This window comes from Pelobates fuscus, chromosome 10 (assembly GCF_036172605.1).
Source record: "Pelobates fuscus isolate aPelFus1 chromosome 10, aPelFus1.pri, whole genome shotgun sequence".
NCBI lineage: Eukaryota > Metazoa > Chordata > Amphibia > Anura > Pelobatidae > Pelobates > Pelobates fuscus.
In genome coordinates this window covers 4,708,166-4,726,679 of record NC_086326.1, presented here as the reverse complement: position 1 = coordinate 4,726,679, position 18,514 = coordinate 4,708,166, and positions in this window count along the sequence as shown.

Below are 18,514 nucleotides of genomic sequence, written 5' to 3'. Positions count from 1 at the left end.
AGTGCTATATAAATAAAATATACATACACTGTATACCTACTGCACTTACTGTACCTCCCTCTACTGTAATGTAACCTGTAAAGTGCTGAGTACACCTGTTAGTGCTATATAAATATAATATACATACACTGTATACCTACTGCACTTACTGTACCTCCCTCTACTGTAATGTAACCTGTAAAGTGCTGAGTACACCTGTTAGTGCTATATAAATATAATATACATACACTGTATACCTACTGCACTTACTGTACCTCCCTCTACTGTAATGTAACCTGTAACGTGCTGAGTACACCTGTTAGCTCTATATAAATATAATATACATACACTGTATACCTACTGCACTTACTGTACCTCCCTCTACTGTAATGTAACCTGTAAAGTGCTGAGTACACCTGTTAGCACTATATAAATAAAATATACCTACACTGTATACCTACTGCACTTACTGTACCTCCCTCTACTGTAATGTAACCTGTAAAGTACTGAGTACACCTGTTAGCGCTATATAAATATATACATACACTGTATACCTACTGCACTTACTGTACCTCCCTCTACTGTAATGTAACCTGTATAGTGCTGAGTACACCTGTTAGCTCTATATAAATATAATATACATACACTGTATACCTACTGCACTTACTGTACCTCCCTCTACTGTAATGTAACCTGTATAGTGCTGAGTACACCTGTTAGCTCTATATAAATATAATATACATACACTGTATACCTACTGCACTTACTGTACCTCCCTCTACTGTAATGTAACCTGTATAGTGCTGAGTACACCTGTTAGCGCTATATAAATAAAATATACCTACACTGTATACCTACTGCACTTACTGTACCTCCCTCTACTGTAATGTAACCTGTAAAGTGCTGAGTACACCTGTTAGCGCTATATAAATATAATAAACATACACTGTATACCTACTGCACTTACTGTTCCTCCCTCTACTGTAATGTAACCTGTAATGTGCTGAGTACACCTGTTAGCGCTATATAAATATAATATACATACACTGTATACCTACTGCACTTACTGTACCTCCCTCTACTGTAATGTAACCTGTAAAGTGCTGAGTAGACCTGTTAGCGCTAAATAAATATAATATACATACACTGTATACCTACTGCACTAACTGTACCTCCCTCTACTGTAATGTAACCTGTAAAGTGCTGAGTACACCTGTTAGCGCTATATAAATAAAATATACATACACTGTATACCTACTGCACTAACTGTACCTCCCTCTACTGTAATGTAACCTGTAAAGTGCTGAGTACACCTGTTAGAGCTATATAAATAAAATATACATACACTGTATACCTACTGCACTTACTGTACCTCCCTCTACTGTAATGTAACCTATAAAGTGCTATATAAATAAAATATACATACACTGTATACCTACTGCACTTACTGTTCCTCCCTCTACTGTAATGTAACCTGTAACGTGCTGAGTACACCTGTTAGCTCTATATAAATATAATATACATACACTGTATACCTACTGCACTTACTGTACCTCCCTCTGCTGTAATGTAACCTGTAAAGTGCTGAGTACACCTGTTAGTGCTATATACATATAATATACATACACTGTATACCTACTGCACTTACTGTACCTCCCTCTACTGTAATGTAACCTGTAAAGTGCTGAGTACACCTGTTAGCGCTATATAAATATAATATACATACACTGTATACCTACTGCACTTACTGTACCTCCCTCTACTGTAATGTAACCTGTAAAGTGCTGAGTACACCTGTTAGCTCTATATAAATAAAATATACATACACTGTATACCTACTGCACTTACTGTACCTCCCTCTACTGTAATGTAACCTGTAAAGTGCTGAGTACACCTGTTAGTGCTATATACATATAATATACATACACTGTATACCTACTGCACTTACTGTACCTCCCTCTACTGTAATGTAACCTGTAAAGTGCTGAGTACACCTGTTAGCGCTATATAAATATAATATACATACACTGTATACCTACTGCACTTACTGTACCTCCCTCTACTGTAATGTAACCTGTAAAGTGCTGAGTACACCTGTTAGCTCTATATAAATAAAATATACATACACTGTATACCTACTGCACTTACTGTACCTCCCTCTACTGTAATGTAACCTGTAAAGTGCTGAGTACACCTGTTAGTGCTATATAAATAAAATATACATACACTGTATACCTACTGCACTTACTGTACCTCCCTCTACTGTAATGTAACCTGTAAAGTGCTGAGTACACCTGTTAGTGCTATATAAATATAATATACATACACTGTATACCTACTGCACTTACTGTACCTCCCTCTACTGTAATGTAACCTGTAAAGTGCTGAGTACACCTGTTAGTGCTATATAAATATAATATACATACACTGTATACCTACTGCACTTACTGTACCTCCCTCTACTGTAATGTAACCTGTAACGTGCTGAGTACACCTGTTAGCTCTATATAAATATAATATACATACACTGTATACCTACTGCACTTACTGTACCTCCCTCTACTGTAATGTAACCTGTAAAGTGCTGAGTACACCTGTTAGCGCTATATAAATATAATATACATACACTGTATACCTACTGCACTTACTGTACCTCCCTCTACTGTAATGTAACCTGTAAAGTGCTGAGTACACCTGTTAGCACTATATAAATAAAATATACCTACACTGTATACCTACTGCACTTACTGTACCTCCCTCTACTGTAATGTAACCTGTAAAGTACTGAGTACACCTGTTAGCGCTATATAAATATATACATACACTGTATACCTACTGCACTTACTGTACCTCCCTCTACTGTAATGTAACCTGTATAGTGCTGAGTACACCTGTTAGCTCTATATAAATATAATATACATACACTGTATACCTACTGCACTTACTGTACCTCCCTCTACTGTAATGTAACCTGTATAGTGCTGAGTACACCTGTTAGAGCTATATAAATAAAATATACCTACACTGTATACCTACTGCACTTACTGTACCTCCCTCTACTGTAATGTAACCTGTAAAGTGCTGAGTACACCTGTTAGTGCTATATAAATATATACACACACTGTATACCTACTGCACTTACTGTTCCTCCCTCTACTGTAATGTAACCTGTAATGTGCTGAGTACACCTGTTAGCGCTATATAAATATAATATACATACACTGTATACCTACTGCACTTACTGTACCTCCCTCTACTGTAATGTAACCTGTAACGTGCTGAGTACACCTGTTAGCTCTATATAAATATAATATACATACACTGTATACCTACTGCACTTACTGTACCTCCCTCTACTGTAATGTAACCTGTAAAGTGCTGAGTACACCTGTTAGCGCTATATAAATATAATATACATACACTGTATACCTACTGCACTTACTGTACCTCCCTCTACTGTAATGTAACCTGTAAAGTGCTGAGTACACCTGTTAGCACTATATAAATAAAATATACCTACACTGTATACCTACTGCACTTACTGTACCTCCCTCTACTGTAATGTAACCTGTAAAGTACTGAGTACACCTGTTAGCGCTATATAAATATATACATACACTGTATACCTACTGCACTTACTGTACCTCCCTCTACTGTAATGTAACCTGTATAGTGCTGAGTACACCTGTTAGCTCTATATAAATATAATATACATACACTGTATACCTACTGCACTTACTGTACCTCCCTCTACTGTAATGTAACCTGTATAGTGCTGAGTACACCTGTTAGCTCTATATAAATATAATATACATACACTGTATACCTACTGCACTTACTGTACCTCCCTCTACTGTAATGTAACCTGTATAGTGCTGAGTACACCTGTTAGCGCTATATAAATAAAATATACCTACACTGTATACCTACTGCACTTACTGTACCTCCCTCTACTGTAATGTAACCTGTAAAGTGCTGAGTACACCTGTTAGCGCTATATAAATATAATAAACATACACTGTATACCTACTGCACTTACTGTACCTCCCTCTACTGTAATGTAACCTGTAAAGTACTGAGTACACCTGTTAGCGCTATATAAATATATACATACACTGTATACCTACTGCACTTACTGTACCTCCCTCTACTGTAATGTAACCTGTATAGTGCTGAGTACACCTGTTAGCTCTATATAAATATAATATACATACACTGTATACCTACTGCACTTACTGTACCTCCCTCTACTGTAATGTAACCTGTATAGTGCTGAGTACACCTGTTAGCTCTATATAAATATAATATACATACACTGTATACCTACTGCACTTACTGTACCTCCCTCTACTGTAATGTAACCTGTATAGTGCTGAGTACACCTGTTAGCGCTATATAAATAAAATATACCTACACTGTATACCTACTGCACTTACTGTACCTCCCTCTACTGTAATGTAACCTGTAAAGTGCTGAGTACACCTGTTAGCGCTATATAAATATAATAAACATACACTGTATACCTACTGCACTTACTGTTCCTCCCTCTACTGTAATGTAACCTGTAATGTGCTGAGTACACCTGTTAGCGCTATATAAATATAATATACATACACTGTATACCTACTGCACTTACTGTACCTCCCTCTACTGTAATGTAACCTGTAAAGTGCTGAGTAGACCTGTTAGCGCTATATAAATATAATATACATACACTGTATACCTACTGCACTAACTGTACCTCCCTCTACTGTAATGTAACCTGTAAAGTGCTGAGTACACCTGTTAGCGCTATATAAATAAAATATACATACACTGTATACCTACTGCACTAACTGTACCTCCCTCTACTGTAATGTAACCTGTAAAGTGCTGAGTACACCTGTTAGAGCTATATAAATAAAATATACATACACTGTATACCTACTGCACTTACTGTACCTCCCTCTACTGTAATGTAACCTATAAAGTGCTATATAAATTAAATATACATACACTGTATACCTACTGCACTTACTGTTCCTCCCTCTACTGTAATGTAACCTGTAACGTGCTGAGTACACCTGTTAGCTCTATATAAATATAATATACATACACTGTATACCTACTGCACTTACTGTACCTCCCTCTGCTGTAATGTAACCTGTAAAGTGCTGAGTACACCTGTTAGTGCTATATACATATAATATACATACACTGTATACCTACTGCACTTACTGTACCTCCCTCTACTGTAATGTAACCTGTAAAGTGCTGAGTACACCTGTTAGCGCTATATAAATATAATATACATACACTGTATACCTACTGCACTTACTGTACCTCCCTCTACTGTAATGTAACCTGTAAAGTGCTGAGTACACCTGTTAGCTCTATATAAATAAAATATACATACACTGTATACCTACTGCACTTACTGTACCTCCCTCTACTGTAATGTAACCTGTAAAGTGCTGAGTACACCTGTTAGTGCTATATACATATAATATACATACACTGTATACCTACTGCACTTACTGTACCTCCCTCTACTGTAATGTAACCTGTAAAGTGCTGAGTACACCTGTTAGCGCTATATAAATATAATATACATACACTGTATACCTACTGCACTTACTGTACCTCCCTTTACTGTAATGTAACCTGTAAAGTGCTGAGTACACCTGTTAGCGCTATATAAATAAAATATACATACACTGTATACCTACTGCACTTACTGTACCTCCCTCTACTGTAATGTAACCTGTAAAGTGCTGAGTACACCTGTTAGCTCTATATAAATAAAATATACATACACTGTATACCTACTGCACTTACTGTACCTCCCTCTACTGTAATGTAACCTGTAAAGTGCTGAGTACACCTGTTAGTGCTATATAAATAAAATATACATACACTGTATACCTACTGCACTTACTGTACCTCCCTCTACTGTAATGTAACCTGTAAAGTGCTGACTACACCTGTTAGCGCTATATAAATAAAATATACATACACTGTATACCTACTGCACTTACTGTACCTCCCTCTACTGTAATGTAACCTATAAAGTGCTATATAAATAAAATATACATACACTGTATACCTACTGCACTTACTGTTCCTCCCTCTACTGTAATGTAACCTGTAACGTGCTGAGTACACCTGTTAGCTCTATATAAATATAATATACATACACTGTATACCTACTGCACTTACTGTACCTCCCTCTGCTGTAATGTAACCTGTAAAGTGCTGAGTACACCTGTTAGTGCTATATACATATAATATACATACACTGTATACCTACTGCACTTACTGTACCTCCCTCTACTGTAATGTAACCTGTAAAGTGCTGAGTACACCTGTTAGCGCTATATAAATATAATATACATACACTGTATACCTACTGCACTTACTGTACCTCCCTCTACTGTAATGTAACCTGTAAAGTGCTGAGTACACCTGTTAGCTCTATATAAATAAAATATACATACACTGTATACCTACTGCACTTACTGTACCTCCCTCTACTGTAATGTAACCTGTAAAGTGCTGAGTACACCTGTTAGTGCTATATACATATAATATACATACACTGTATACCTACTGCACTTACTGTACCTCCCTCTACTGTAATGTAACCTGTAAAGTGCTGAGTACACCTGTTAGCGCTATATAAATATAATATACATACACTGTATACCTACTGCACTTACTGTACCTCCCTTTACTGTAATGTAACCTGTAAAGTGCTGAGTACACCTGTTAGCGCTATATAAATAAAATATACATACACTGTATACCTACTGCACTTACTGTACCTCCCTCTACTGTAATGTAACCTGTAAAGTGCTGAGTACACCTGTTAGCTCTATATAAATAAAATATACATACACTGTATACCTACTGCACTTACTGTACCTCCCTCTACTGTAATGTAACCTGTAAAGTGCTGAGTACACCTGTTAGTGCTATATAAATAAAATATACATACACTGTATACCTACTGCACTTACTGTACCTCCCTCTACTGTAATGTAACCTGTAAAGTGCTGAGTACACCTGTTAGTGATATATAAATAAAATATACATACACTGTATACCAACTGCACTTACTGTACCTCCCTCTACTGTAATGTAACCTGTAAAGTGCTGAGTACACTGTTAGAGCTATATAAATAAAATATACATACACGGTATACCTACTGCACTTACTGTACCTCCCTCTACTGTAATGTAACCTGTAAAGTGCTGAGTACACCTGTTAGCGCTATATAAATAAAATATACATACAGTGTATACCTACTGCACTTACTGTACCTCCCTCTACTGTAATGTAACCTGTAAAGTGCTGAGTACACCTGTTAACGCTATATAAATAAAATATACATACAGTGTATACCTACTGCACTTACTGTACCTCCCTCTACTGTAATGTAACCTGTAAAGTGCTGAGTATACCTGTTAGCGCTATATAAATAAAATATACATACACTGTATACCTACTGCACTTACTGTACCTCCCTCTACTGTAATGTAACCTGTAAAGTGCTGAGTACACCTGTTAGTGATATATAAATAAAATATACATACACTGTATACCTACTGCACTTACTGTACCTCCCTCTACTGTAATGTAACCTGTAAAGTGCTGAGTACACCTGTTAGTGCTATATAAATATAATATACATACACTGTATACCTACTGCACTTACTGTACCTCCCTCTACTGTAATGTAACCTGTAAAGTGCTGAGTACACCTGTTAGCTCTATATAAATAAAATATACATACACTGTATACCTACTGCACTTACTGTACCTCCCTCTACTGTAATGTAACCTGTAAAGTGCTGAGTACACCTGTTAGCTCTATATAAATAAAATATACATACACTGTATACCTACTGCACTTACTGTACCTCCCTCTACTGTAATGTAACCTGTAAAGTGCTGAGTACACCTGTTAGCGCTATATAAATATAATATACATACACTGTATACCTACTGCACTTACTGTACCTCCCTCTACTGTAATGTAACCTGTAACGTGCTGAGTACACCTGTTAGTGATATATAAATAAAATATACATACACTGTATACCTACTGCACTTACTGTACCTCCCTCTACTGTAATGTAACCTGTAAAGTGCTGAGTACACCTGTTAGCGCTATATACATATAATATACATACACTGTATACCTACTGCACTTACTGTACCTCCCTCTACTGTAATGTAACCTGTAAAGTGCTGAGTACACCTGTTAGCGCTATATAAATATAATATACATACACTGTATACCTACTGCACTTACTGTACCTCCCTCTACTGTAATGTAACCTGTAAAGTGCTGAGTACACCTGTTAGCGCTATATAAATAAAATATACATACAGTGTATACCTACTGCACTTACTGTACCTCCCTCTACTGTAATGTAACCTGTAAAGTGCTGAGTACACCTGTTAGCGCTATATAAATAAAATATACATACAGTGTATACCTACTGCACTTACTGTACCTCCCTCTACTGTAATGTAACCTGTAAAGTGCTGAGTATACCTGTTAGCGCTATATAAATAAAATATACATACACTGTATACCTACTGCACTTACTGTACCTCCCTCTACTGTAATGTAACCTGTAAAGTGCTGAGTACACCTGTTAGTGATATATAAATAAAATATACATACACTGTATACCTACTGCACTTACTGTACCTCCCTCTACTGTAATGTAACCTGTAAAGTGCTGAGTACACCTGTTAGTGCTATATAAATATAATATACATACACTGTATACCTACTGCACTTACTGTACCTCCCTCTACTGTAATGTAACCTGTAAAGTGCTGAGTACACCTGTTAGCTCTATATAAATAAAATATACATACACTGTATACCTACTGCACTTACTGTACCTCCCTCTACTGTAATGTAACCTGTAAAGTGCTGAGTACACCTGTTAGCTCTATATAAATAAAATATACATACACTGTATACCTACTGCACTTACTGTACCTCCCTCTACTGTAATGTAACCTGTAAAGTGCTGAGTACACCTGTTAGCGCTATATAAATATAATATACATACACTGTATACCTACTGCACTTACTGTACCTCCCTCTACTGTAATGTAACCTGTAACGTGCTGAGTACACCTGTTAGTGATATATAAATAAAATATACATACACTGTATACCTACTGCACTTACTGTACCTCCCTCTACTCTAATGTAACCTGTAAAGTGCTGAGTACACCTGTTAGCGCTATATACATATAATATACATACACTGTATACCTACTGCACTTACTGTACCTCCCTCTACTGTAATGTAACCTGTAAAGTGCTGAGTACACCTGTTAGCGCTATATACATATAATATACATACACTGTATACCTACTGCACTTACTGTACCTCCCTCTACTGTAATGTAACCTGTAAAGCGCTGAGTACACCTGTTAGTGATATATAAATAAAATATACATACACTGTATACCTACTGCACTTACTGTACCTCCCTCTGCTGTAATGTAACCTGTAAAGTGCTGAGTACACCTGTTAGTGCTATATAAATGAAATATACATACACAGTATACCAACTGCACTTACTGTACCTCCCTCTACTGTAATGTAACCTGTAAAGTGCTGAGTACACCTGTTAGCGCTATATAAATAAAATATACATACAGTGTATACCTACTGCACTTACTGTACCTCCCTCTACTGTAATGTAACCTGTAAAGTGCTGAGTATACCTGTTAGCGCTATATAAATATAATATACATACACTGTATACCTACTGCACTTACTGTACCTCCCTCTACTGTAATGTAACCTGTAAAGTGCTGAGTACACCTGTTAGCGCTATATAAATAAAATGTACATACACTGTATACCTACTGCACTTACTGTACCTCCCTCTACTGTAATGTAACCTGTAAAGTGCTGAGTACACCTGTTAGCTCTATATAAATAAAATATACATACACTGTATACCTACTGCACTTACTGTACCTCCCTCTACTGTAATGTAACCTGTAAAGTGCTGAGTACACCTGTTAGCGCTATATAAATATAATATACATACACTGTATACCTACTGCACTTACTGTACCTCCCTCTACTGTAATGTAACCTGTAAAGTGCTGAGTACACCTGTTAGCGCTATATAAATAAAATATACATACACTGTATACCTACTGCACTTACTGTACCTCCCTCTGCTGTAATGTAACCTGTAAAGTGCTGAGTACACCTGTTAGTGCTATATAAATATAATATTAACTGTAACCTAACCTACACAGTGCATCTAACGTGTGTGGGAGCCTGGAGTGTCCCTTTATTAATATAAACCCACCCAGTATAACGGTAACCTAACCTACACAGTGCATCTAACGTGTGTGGGAGCCTGGAGTGTCCCTTTAATAAAATAAACCCACCCAGTAAAACTAACTGTAACCTAACCTACACAGTGCATCTAACGTGTGTGGGAGCCTGGAGTGTCCCTTTATTAATATAAACCCACCGAGTATAACTAACTGTAACCTATCCTACAAAGTGCACCTAACGTGTGTGGGAGCATGGAGGGTACCTTTAATAATATAAACCCACCCAGTACAACTAACTGTAACCTAACCTACACAGTGCATCTAACGTGTGTGGGTCCCTGGATTGTCCCTTTAACCCCTTAAGGACACATGACATGTGTGACATGTCATGATTCCCTTTTATTCCAGAAGTTTGGTCCTTAAGGGGTTAATAATATAAACCCACCCAGTATAACTAACTGTAACCTGTAAAATATACATACACTGTATACCTACTGCACTTACTGTACCTCCCTCTGCTGTAATGTAACCTGTAAAGTGCTGAGTACACCTGTTAGTGCTATATAAATATAATATTAACTGTAACCTATCCTACAAAGTGCACCTAACGTGTGTGGGAGCATGGAGAGTCCCTTTATTAATATAAACCCACCCAGTATAACTAACTGTAACCTAACCTATACAGTGCATCTAACGTGTGTGGGAACCTGAAGTGTCCCTTTAATAATATAAACCCACCCAGTATAACGAACTGCAATCTAACCTACACAGTGCACCTAACGTGTGTGGGAGCCTGGAGTGTCTCTTTAATAATATAAACCCACCCAGTATAACTAACCGTAACCTAACCTACACAGTGCATCTAACATGTGTGTAACCCTAACGTGCACCTAACGTGTGGTAGCCTGGAGTGTCCCTTTAATAATATAAACCCACCCAGTATAACTGTAACCTAACCTACACAGTGCACCTAACATGTGTGGGAGCCTGGAGTGTCCCTTTAATAATATAAACCCACTCAGTATCACTGTAACCTAACCTACACAGTGCACCTAACGTCCGTGGGAGCCTGGTGTGTCCTTTTAATAATATAAACCCACCCAGTATAACTAACTGTAACCTAACCTACCCAGTGCACCTAACTTGTGTGGGAGCCTGGAGTGTCCCTTTAATAATATAAACCCACCCAGTGTAACTAACTGTAACCTAACCTACACAGTGCACCTAACGTGTGTGGGAGCCTGGAGTATCCCTTTAATAATATAAACCCACCCAGTATAACTAACTGTAACCTAACCTACACAGTGCAACTAACGTGTGTGGGAACCTAGAGTGTCCCTTTAATAATATAAACCCACTCAGTGTAACTAACTGTAACCTAACCTACACAGTGCACCTAACGTGTGTGGGAGCCTGGAGTATCCCTTTAATAATATAAACCCACCCAGTATAACTAACTGTAACCTAACCTACACAGTGCATCTAACGTGTGTGGGAACCTAGAGTGTCCCTTTAATAATATAAACCCACCCAGTATAACTAACTGTAACCTAACCTACACAGTGCACCTAACGTGTGTGGGAACCTAGAGTGTCCCTTTAATAATATAAACCCACCCAGTATAACTAACTGTAACCTAACCTACACAGTGCACCTAACGTGTGTGGGAACCTAGAGTGTCCCTTTAATAATATAAACCCACTCAGTGTAACTAACTGTAACCTAACCTACACAGTGCACCTAACGTGTGTGGGAGCCTGGAGTATCCCTTTAATAATATAAACCCACCCAGTATAACTGTAACCTAACCTACACAGTGCACCTAACATGTGTGGGAGCCTGGAGTGTCCCTTTAATAATATAAACCCACTCAGTATCACTGTAACCTAACCTACACAGTGCACCTAACGTCCGTGGGAGCCTGGTGTGCCCTTTTAATAATATAAACCCACCCAGTATAACTAACTGTAACCTAACCTACCCAGTGCACCTAACTTGTGTGGGAGCCTGGAGTGTCCCTTTAATAATATAAACCCACCCAGTATAACTAACTGTAACCTAACCTACACAGTGCACCTAACGTGTGTGAGAGCATGGAGAGTCCCTTTAATAATATAAACCCACCCAGTATAACTAACTGTAACCCTAACGTGTGGTAGCCTGGAGTGTCCCTTTAATAATATAAACCCACCCAGTATAACTGTAACCTAACCTACACAGTGCACCTAACATGTGTGGGAGCCTGGAGTGTCCCTTTAATAATATAAACCCACCCAGTATAACTGTAACCTAACCTACACAGTGCACCTAACGTCCGTGGGAGCCTGGTGTGTCCTTTTAATAATATAAACCCACCCAGTATAACTAACTGTAACCTAACCTACCCAGTGCACCTAACTTGTGTGGGAGCCTGGAGTGTCCCTTTAATAATATAAACCCACCCAGTGTAACTAACTGTAACCTAACCTACACAGTGCACCTAACGTGTGTGGGAGCCTGGAGTATCCCTTTAATAATATAAACCCACCCAGTATAACTAACTGTAACCTAACCTACACAGTGCAACTAACGTGTGGTGGGAGCCTGGAGTGTCCCTTTAATAATATAAACCCACCCAGTATAACTAACTGTAACCTAACCTACTCAGTGCACCTAACGTGTGTGGGAGCCTGGAGTGTCTCTTTAATAATATAAACCCACCCAGTGGCCGAGGAGACGTAATGCAGATGTGCAGCAATGGACGTGCTTGCTGTAGGATTTGCCCATAGGAAAGCATTATTCAAGTCCAGCGTCGGATACCGGACCAAATGTCCGTTTTCCATTCAAGAAGTTGCTCTAGTGGCTCTCTGGTAGAGCTGGGTTAACCATCAGAGGTAATTATTGCAGTTTCTCAGAAACCTCTGTAGGGTTAAGGAACATGGGACTTGCACCCAGACCACTTCAATGAGCTGAATGTCTGGGTGCCTAGCGTGTCCTTTTAAGGTTCAAGCAAATGCCTGACATTTGCCTTCTGTATGCAACATTCCCCATACTCAACTAAATGACTTGCGTTTCTCCTATCAAACCACAGTGAGGTGCTGTTGTAGAGCATTTCTCTCAAGGGCTGAAGCTTCAGAAAGGCTAATCCAGCAGGTGTTTTAAATCACTGTTACAATAGGGCAATGAGCAGACGCATGGGCCATTCATGTAGTCATTAAATAATGATTTGTGGGGAAATGACAATTTAGGTCAAAATGTAAGAGCCTGAGTTTTAAAGAGGAAATCTTCTCATTGTTTGTAAACTCATAATGTGAAGAATGAGTTAATCTGGTGTTAATTATTCAACGGGGCCATATTTATACCTCAAAATTAATTTCTAGAGAAACCTCTGGGCCACAATAACTGAATATCGAATTAATAGTATTCTTCTTCTAAAACTGTGGTTGGTCTCCCAAAATATCATCCAATCCCGCAGAATGTTACTGCGACAAACACGCCAATTACTGACACTTTACACGTTAATGGAGTTTAATCGATGGACCTGTTGATAAATCCTAATAATTACTCAAATAAAGGGGGTGAGGCAGAGCAAAGCTTTCTTTTTCAAGAATTGATAATATTGTTCTGTATATCACTCTCCTGATTTACTAACGGTTTTATATATATATATATATATTTAAGGCTTTAAGACACCCGTAACCTGAAAATTGTTTTAAAACAATAATTGTTTCATTGAGTATAGAAAGAAATAAACAAAAGTTAGTCTCTGTGGTCTCTACAGTTAGTCTCTATGGTCTCTACAGTCTGTCTAAATGGTCTCTACAGTTAGTCTCTATGGTTTCTACAGTTAGTCTCTATAGTCTCAACAGTCAGTCTCTATGGTCTCTACAGTATGTCTCTATGGTCTCTACAGTTAGTCTCTATGGTCTCTACAGTCAGTCTAAATGGTCTCTACAGTTAGTCTCATTGGTCTCTACAGTTAGTCTCATTGGTATCTACAGTTAGTCTCTATAGTCTCTACAGTCAGTCTCTATGGTCTCTACATTCAGTCTCTATGGTCTCTACAGTTAGTCTCTATGGTCTCTACAGTCAGTCTCTATGGTCTCTACAGTCAGTCTCATTGGTCTCTACGTTTAGTCTCTATGGTCTCTACAGTTAGTTTCTGTCGTCTCTACAGTTAGTCTCTATAGTCTCTACATCTAGTCTCATTGGTCTCTACAGTTAGTCTCTATGGTCTCTACAGTTAGTTTCTGTGGTCTCTACAGTCAGTCTCATTGGTCTCTACGATTAGTCTCATTGGTCTCTACGGTTAGTCTCATTGGTCTCTACGGTTTTTCTCTATGGTCTCTACAGTTAGTTTCTGTGGTCTCTACGGTTAGTCTCTATGGTCTCTACAGTTAGTTTCTGTGGTCTCTACAGTTAGTCTCTATGGTCTCTACAGTTAGTCTCATTGGTCTCTACGGTTAGTCTCTATGGTCTCTACAGTTAGTTTCTGTGGTCTCTACAGTCAGTCTCATTGGTCTCTACAGTTAGTCTCATTGGTCTCTACAGTTAGTCTCATTGGTCTCTACGGTTAGTCTCTATGGTCTCTACAGTCAGTCTCTATGGTCTCTACAGTTAGTCTCATTGGTCTCTACGGTTATTCTCATTGGTCTCTACGGTTAGTCTCATTGGTCTCTACGGTTAGTCTCTATGGTCTCTACAGTTAGTTTCTGTGGTCTCTACAGTTAGTCTCTATGGTCTCTACAGTTAGTCTCATTGGTCTCTACAGTTAGTCTCATTGGTCTCTACGGTTAGTCTCTATGGTCTCTACAGTCAGTCTCTATGGTCTCTACAGTTAGTCTCATTGGTCTCTACAGTTAGTCTCATTGGTCTCTGCAGTTAGTTTCTGTGGTCTCTACAGTTAGTCTCTATGGTCTCTACAGTTAGTCTCATTGGTCTCTACGGTTAGTCTCTATGGTCTCTATAGTTAGTCTCATTGGTCTCTACGGTTTTTCTCTATGGTCTCTACGGTTAGTCGCTAGGGTCTTCCCTTGTTCTGTGCTGGGAGCGAAGCTGGGGAGACCATAGAGACTATATAGAGGTTTTCAAACACTGTCTGACCCAGGGAGTACGTACATGGCTAAAGGGTCCTTTTATATACAAAAGGTAGGGATTGGGTTTTCTCATGTTTTTTTTTACATGTATTTTATTTAACACACAATCTATTTACTGTAAAACCTTGATAAAGGCATTATTATATTAAAAATGTTTTGAGGTGACAGCTTTCCTTTAAATAGCATTTCATCACAAAATACAATTAATATTACTGTTATTTACTAATACAACTTGTTTCCTAAATATCGGGTTAGGTACACCAGATACAATTCATATGTCAATGTTTTTTATTCATAATTTTGTAAAAGGCAACAGGAAACTGATTACACCGTGGTTTGACCATTACGTGTAGTACCACCCATGCTTACAATCTCGTAACAGTACAAAACAAATAATACAATTAAAGATATGTCGATTTTAACAGACCCATTTAAATACACTATGTCGATGAAATTGATGTATTTTGACCTATTAAATCACGTCCGATCAGGAAATGTCTGAATTCAGCCATTAGATTTCTAGTGAGCTCTCTGCGCCCTCTTGTGGAAACATTTCAAATATTACCTGCAGATAATACAGAAATGGGTCATTATAATAAATTCTTTGTTAAAAGTACAATTTAGAGACTTTATTTCCCATAGGATGGGAGGTGGCAGACCTCTAGCACGCGAGATTCATGGATCTTGATAACAGATTACTGGGTGCCCACTACAGCTATGGTCCCCAGCCCAGCCTTCAAAGCTATGGTCCAGGATGTGCCTGTATCATTGCTGTAACAGAACTGGGAATGACGAAACCCTGGCCTGTTGGCATGAGGACTGGACTGGGAATCTTTGACGGTTTGGGGTCAGAGGGAGCTCGCTATATTAGGATCGGGGGAGCTCGCTATGTTAGGGTCAGAGGGAGCCTGCTATATTATGGTCAGTGGAAGCTCGCTATATTATTGTCAAGGGGAGCTCGCTATATCAGGGTCAGGGGGAGCTCGCTATATTAGGGTCAAGGGGAGCCTGCTATATTAGGGTCAGAGGGAGCTCACTATATTAGGGTCAGAGGGAGCTTGTTATATTAGGATCGGGGGGAGCTCGTTATATTAGGGTCAGGGGGAGCTCACTATATTAGGGTCAAGGGGATCTCGCTATATTAGGGTCAGGGGGAGCTCACTATATTAGGGTCAGGGGGAGCTCACTATATTAGGGTCAGGGGAGCTCACTATATTAGGGTCAGGGGAGCTCACTATATTAGGGTCAGGGGAGCTTGCTATATTAGGACGAGGGGGAGCTCGCTATATTAGGGTCAGGGAGAGCTCGCTATATTGGGGTCAGAGGGAGCTTGTTATATTAGCATCAGGTGGAGCTCGCTATGTTAGGGTCAGGGGGAGCTCGCTATATTAGGGTCAGGGGAGCTCGCTATATTAGGGTCAGAGGGAGCTCCCTATATTAGGGTCAGGGGCAGATCGCTATATTAGGGTCAGAGGGAGCTCGTTATATTAGTATCAGGTGGAGCTCGCTATATTAGGGTCAGGGGAGCTCCCTATATTAGGATCAGGGGGAGCTTGCTATATTAGGATCAGGGGGAGCTTGCTATATTAGGGTCAGGAGGAGATTGCTATATTAGGGTCAGAGGGAGCTTGTTATATTAGTATCAGGCGGAGCTCGCTATATTAGGGTCAGGGGAGCTCGCTATATTAGGATCAGAGGGAGCTCCCTATATTAGGGTCAGAGGGAGCTCGCTATATTAGTGTTGGGCTAGCTCGCTATATTAGTGTCAGGAGAGCTCGCTATATTAGGATCAGGGGGAGCTCGCTATATTAGGGTCAAGGGGAGCTCTCTATATTAGGATCAGGGGAGCTCGCTATATTAGGGTCAGAGGGAGCTCGCTATATTAGGGTCAAGGGCAATAGGCCCATTGATTTAAAAAAAAAATTTGATGCTGAGACATTGGGAGACATAGGGACACTGGGGAACATGGGGACCCTGAGATACTAGGGACACAGTGGCCCCTAGTCTCTCAGTGCCCCCATGTCTCCCAGTGTCCCTGGTGTCTCTCAGTGTCCCAGGTGTCTGTGTCCCTAGTCTCCGAGAGTCCCCTAGTCTCCCAGAATCCCCTATTCTCTTTCTCCCCATGTATCTCAGTGTCCCCATGTCTCCCCCAGTGTCTCAGTGTCCGTGTGTCTCACAGTGTCCCAATGTCTCTAAGTGTCCCCTAGTGTCCTAGTGACATTGGGACACGGGGACACAGACTCTGAGGGACACTGGGAGACATGGGGACACAGGGAGACATGGGGACACTGGGTGACTTTGAGACCTAGGAGACTCCCAGTGTCCCCATGCCTCCCAGCCAGTGTCCCTAGTATCTCAGTATCCCAATGTCTCCCAGTGTCCCTAGTGTCTCTCAATGTCCGTAGTGTGCCAGTGTCCCTAGTGTCTCAGTGTTTCCTGGTCTCCCAAAGTCCACTAGTCTCCCAGTGTCCCCATGTCTCCCAATGCCTCAGTGTCCCCTAGTACAAAATAAAAAATCTCAGGCACTCACTTTGATAGATATAAGCAGGTTTATTGGACAACACAACATTTTAACCTGCACCCAGGTCTTTAGCAAGTCTCCAGTGTCCCCTATATATCACAGTGTCCCCTATGTATCACAGTGTCTTAGTGCCCCATGTCTCCCAGTGTCCCCTTGTGTCCCAAAGTCACCCAGTGTCCCCATTTCTCCATGTCTCCCAGTATCCCCAAGAGGACATAGTCTTAAATTAGAGGGACAAAGGTTTAAAAATAATATCAGGAAGTATTACTTTACTGAGAGGGTAGTGGATGCATGGAATAGCCTTCCAGCTGAAGTGGTAGAGGTTAACACAGTAAAGGAGTTTAAGCATGCGTGGGATAGGCATAAGGCTATCCTAACTATAAGATAAGGCCAGGGACTAATGAAAGTATTTAGAAAACTGGGCAGACTAGATGGGCCGAATGGTTCTTATCTGCCGTCACATTCTATGTTTCTATGTTTCTAAGTTTTGGTGTCCCCAGGTCTCCCAGTGTTCCCTAGCATCTCAGTGTCCCCCATGTCATCCAGCATCCCAATGTCTCTCAATGTCCCCTAGTGTCCTAGTGACATGGGGACACAGACACTTAGGGACTGGGAGACATGGG